The following is a 5,741-nucleotide window of genomic DNA, read 5'->3' as shown; positions in this document are numbered from 1 at the left end:
CTTCTTGCTAGTCACATTCAGCTCCAAAGTGGCTGCTAAAAAGTGAACACAAATGGGAGAGAGCATCAAGGCAGGGAAGAAACTACAAAGCCAGCTCAGGGTAGACAGAACTATTCCCAAAGGCCTCCGCAGGCACACTGTGGTTTAGATGATGTCTTCATCTTCTTTTGTGGCTCTTTAGGTACACTGTGTTCCTGTTGTGTGTCTCTGGGTCTCTGGGCTATTTCAAGCCAGAGGCACAAACAAGGTATATTTTTTAAATATTTTTTTTCTCTGTCAGTACCAGAGCTTGAATGTTTAGACTTGAGCTCTAACTCAGCTTCCTGCTCATGGCTGGCTCTCTATCACTCAAACCTTGCCTCTAGTAGAACATTTTGTTGGTTAATTGGGAATGGAGTTTCATGAACTTTTGTGTCTTAGCTGGCTTTGAATTGTGATCCTCCAGGTCTTAGCCTCCTGAGTAACTCCAATGCCTGGCTACAAGCAAGGCCTTAACTCCTTTGCCTATGCCACATGCCAAAAAGCTGCTCAGAGTACAGTGCTCAACAGATGAATAAAAGAATGAACAAACAGCCATCCCTTGGCAAATATTTTAATTGCTTCCTAAATACTGTTTCAATACAAAGTGTGAAAAAGTAATAATATGAGGCATTCAAAAAGCCTTCACAAAAGATAATGCAAAACCCCCAAATATACTACACCTCACTTCATTTAATCCTCATAGATATCTTCAACCTTGCTCATAGATGACCCAAACAGATTCAGAGATATTTGGTAGTTTATTCAAACAAACCACTAAATAAAACCTACCAATGTGACATGTTCCGCTCATCACTTTTCTACTTTTCTTCTGTGGAAGATGTTGAAAAGTCTCATTATGATTGAGAAGAAAAGAAAGCTGATACGAGGGCACAGCTGATGTGCTAGACCCCCTCTATAATTTCAGGACTATTCTTCCAGTTGGAAGATAAATTCCCGAGGAGGGGCTCACTAAAATAGACCTGCACAGGCTTTCTTGAGCAGACACATGGCTCAAGTGTATCAAATGTCAGTAGACAGCACTCCACAGAAAGATGGCAATTTCTAGAAATAGCCAGTGACTCATCCCAGACTAAATTAATTTTGCATCCAAAGGAAGGCCAACTCGAGGAGCCTAAGCAGCCCCAGGGGTCTGGCCTCACACCACAAGGTCAGTGTACCCCCAAGTTACTCAAAGGCTGCTGCTGGCGCAGCTGGGTCCTGACCCATCATTCGTGTTTCCAAACTTAAGCGTATAATTTGAGTTTTTGTAATTTCTAAAAAGAAATAATATAAAACCTGTTTTCAAGGATCTGACAGTCTAACGAGTCAGTCGACACAACAGAGTTGTCTGCAGGATGTGCCAGGAAACTTGAACTTCTCCCCAGAGCTCAGAGGGGATGTAGTCAGATAGGCAAAGGCCTCTCTAGCTATACAGGGAGGATGGGTTCAGGGACCTGAGGGTGGATGGAGTGAGCAACTGAAGGCTGCTACAGTATCTCAAGGGAGAGAGAATATCCTGAACTAGACAAGAACTACCTGAACTACCTGAATTAGGTAGAGAAATGAATTGGACAAATTAAATAGTAGCAAGTGAGCAAGATCAGCATGATTTGGCATTGACTCACCATAAGGAGGCAGTAAAAGAGGAGATGCTGAGCATGATGCACTGACCGCCGGCTTAGAGATCCGATGGTACTGTTTACCCACTGACTGAGGAAGGGAATTAGAGGAGGGATGGGTTTGATGAAGAGAATAAGAAGCCAGTGGAATGAATAAGTTTTCCACTACAAGCAATTAACCCAGTTTGAAAGAGGATATTCAACACTTTTTATTGAGCACTTGTGAGACAATATACTAGGACCTGTTTTGTTTTGTTTTGTTTTTGTTGGTCATGGAGCTTGAACTCTGGCCTGGGCGCTGTCCCTCAGCAATTCAGCTCAAGGCGAGCAGCACTCTACCATTTGAGCTATAGCTCCACTTCCGGTTTTCTGGTGGTTTATTGGAGATAAAAGTGCCACTTTCCTGCTTGGGTTGGCTTTGAACTGTGATCCTCAGATCTCAGCCTCCTGAGTAGCTAGGATTATAGGCATGAGCCACCGGTGCCTGGTGGACCTGGGGTTTTATCAGACAACGATGTACACTCTGTCCTCTCTCCAAGGAGCTTAACTATCTAGTAGGGGCCCAGAATAAGTTTTAAAGAAGTTTTGGGGTTCTGTGGAAAAGTTACCAGATTACTTTTCTTTGTGTATTTACAGGAAGATTGCCCCCAAATAAAGGATATTACCTCCAAGCCTTGGCAACTCTCCTCAGCCCCCTCAGCTGCATCCTCCACACTGGACACAAATCCTGGTCCCAATGTCACAATTGTGTATTTTGAATCAAGATTTTCTATGCATGTCTCTTGTTTCCCTTGGTAGCAAAAAATTAATTGTCTTACACTTTCCTATAGTGTATATTTTGCTTATTCCAACTCAAAACCATTTTCCACATACTAGAAATTATACTGAGATTTAGTCAAATTTAGAGTCAATGTTTTGGATTTTGGTAAGATAATTTCATAGAGGTCAGTGTTCTTTAATCAAAAAGCCCATAATGCCAGGCACTGGTGACTCATGGCTATAATCTTAGCAATTTAGGAGGCTGAGATCTGAGCATTATAGTTCAAAGCCAACCTGGGCAGGAAAGTCTGGGAGACTCTTATCTCCAATTAACCTCCAAAAAAGCTGGAAGTGGAGCTGTGGCTCAAGTGGGATGAATCCTGAGCAAAAAAACTCAGGGAGAGGAAGTGCCCAGGCCCTGAGTTTAAGCCTAGGTCAGGCAAAAAAATGCCCCCCCCAAAAGAACCCCACAAAAAACCCAGCCCATAATGTCTGTATTTCTTTGCATGATGTACATCAATTTATTAGAGTTTGTAAGTTGGTGAATTTTGCTCTTCATTCAGTTAGCTAAGATAATCTTGAAAGAGAAAGTGTCATGTTATTTGTTACTTGGTGGATCAGTGGTAGGAAGGTAAAACAAATACTTAATTCTTTCCCTTTATTCATGTATTTATATTTTTAAGCCAAGACATCTGAAGAGAATATGTAGTGGCCCTACATGTTTGTTCATCTCCTGATTCTGATAAACTGTAGGAGAACTCACCCAGGAAACCACGAAAACACAGCCAGTGACTTCACAGTGGCTCTGAAGAAAATGAAAACTACCACACAGCCAGAGCCCCCCCAGTGTGAAGGACTGCCAAGTCTTTTTGCTGTTAATCCTCAGGAGCTCTAAGAGGCAGGAGCAATGCTGATTTTGCAAATGAGGAAAGGGAGGCTTGGATCTGTCTCACTCTGAAATCTCTCCTGTGGTTTGCTTTGTTTTGTTTTGCTGTTTACCATATCCATGGCAGGAGACTAGAAATGCACAGACCTCACTTTATTTTCTGCCAGCTAGGAAAGTGACCTTGAAGTGGATTACTGGAACAAATCCAGGAGTAGTTTGTGGGCATCTCTCAAATGAGTTTGTTTTCCAGGATTTGATCAGAGATCTAAGAACACATCGTTTTAGACAATGTTCATTTTCTTTGCCATATGATTAAATGCAACCTGAGCCTCTCCCCACAATGGCCTCAAGGACTATGAACATGAAGGATACACTTGAAAGATATAAAGACTGGTCTTTAAGAAGCAATAAATAAATGGGGAAAGATCTCTTGTCCATAGATGGGATCTAATTATGGCTTATTCATGTACTGGAATGTCATCTCCTAACAACAACAACAACAACAAAAGTAAAATGGTGATTCATGCTATGGTGTGGAACACTGGAAACAACACACCAAGTAGAAGAAACCAGACATTGAAGGCCACATGATTTCACTTATATAAAAATTGTAGAATAGGCAAATCCATCAAGATGAGTTGCCTAGCAGGAGTAGGGACAACATGAAAGGGAAGGATGCTAACAGGTACATGGTTTTCTTTGGTGGGGTATTTAAAAGTTCTAACTTTTATTGTGGTGATGGATATAAAACTGTGAATATAATTTTAAAAAAAAGCAGTATACTTGTCATGCATGCCTCTATATACTTAAAAAGAAATAGTGTTTAATATAAAATTAAAACACCTTAAAATGCAAACATCTGCTCTAACTGGCAAAATATAAACCCAATAGGGAAATATCAAGAGGCAGCTTCATCTTACCATCTACCATCATCATTGTTATCATCATTATGGCATTTTTTGAGGATGTCCACTATGACATGCACTATTCTACAATTTCACTTATATCAGCTCATTTATTCCTCATAAAGCCCTGTAAAGAGACGCCATTACCATTCTTACTTTATAGATGAGCAAAACTGAAGTATCTGTACGTCACACAGCCAGGGCCATCTAATTAGACAGGATTAATTCAACTGTAGAGCCTTCAGGCTTATTTCCCTGCCCTTCCAAACAAGGTCAATTTCTGTGACTAGTAAGTATCACAGCTTCCCAGACCTGCCTAAGAAAGGTCCCAAGGGCATCTCAGGTCTTAGACAATGGGAGTATATTCAGCTTTGCCCAGGGCTGAAGTGGCAGGGATGGGAGTGAGGAGGTTGGGAGTCAGAATTCTTTTCTCCCTTTCTGAGGAGTGGACATAGACCATCTCACACCCAACAATATTCCTGCACTAAGATGAGGAGAATGAATCTGAGTTAGGAGAGTTGAGGTGTTTCCCCCAAGAAATCATCTCATGGCTGAGAGATAGAATTCTTCCTGTTCTAACTTCAGGCAGTTTGAGAAACAAGCAAACAGAAGTTTCCAAATGTCATCTGCAAAGTTTCAGAAGCTGAAACTGAACTTGAGGACACTGTTCTCAAGAACAGAAAGAGATTTGGAATGAGAGAGAATGCATTAAAATTGGAAGGAGATTAACTATTACATTACTCAACAAAGGAGCTCAGAGGCCTGTCTCATCGCTAGAAAGTGTCTCAACCTTCTACAAGGATGCCTGGATTCCTCAGGTCTGAGTATGCTCAGTTTTGAGATTAATGCTTTGTAATAAGCTTCAGCTGTTTGAGATTTCAAGGGGACAGAAGGGCTTTCTAGATGTTGCCAGAACTAAGGAATCCAAATCTTTGTAGCCAATCCCATACATGTTCTTTCCAGAGCTGCCTGTCTTATTTCAACACCATAGTTCAGCAAGGCCAGGCAAGGGATCTTCGTTCCATGTTCAAGGACCTACTTTACCAAGCCTAGTTGTAGGCATAGAAGGTAAGGTAGATTCTTTTCCCTCAATTAACTTTTCTAGGTGTGATTATAACAGTAATGCATTGGCATGATAGAAAATAATAAGATGGTCATATCTAACTTTGCGCACTTGCCATTAGTCAAGGCACTGTAAGAAGGAATTCACTTCAGTTACTTTAATCTCCTAATAACCTTGTAAGGCCTTGTAACTATGCCTTCTAATTTACCTATAAAGAAGATGTGATTCAGAAATTATTGTATGACTTGTTTAAAGGCACCCAGTGTTAGAACTAGAAAGCCTGTTTAACTCCTACATTGCATTCAAGGTAAAGTGTGTGAATCCTGAAAAGGAGGACAGTAGTACCTTGGGATTCCACAAGGTCTAGAGGTGTGGGTCATATGAGGGGTGCAGTATATCCAGGAAAGAGGTTTCCTTGGGGGCAAACCTATCCTGAATGTCACTCTATCTTCTTGAAGTACTCCCAAACATGCTTTTCCTCTCCCCCA

This window comes from Dipodomys merriami, unplaced genomic scaffold (assembly GCF_024711535.1).
Source record: "Dipodomys merriami isolate MVZ:Mamm:240054 unplaced genomic scaffold, mDipMer1.0.p SCAF_36, whole genome shotgun sequence".
Classification (NCBI taxonomy): domain Eukaryota; kingdom Metazoa; phylum Chordata; class Mammalia; order Rodentia; family Heteromyidae; genus Dipodomys; species Dipodomys merriami.
The sequence above is the reverse complement of the archived record's forward strand: the minus strand, read 5'-3'. Positions refer to the sequence as shown.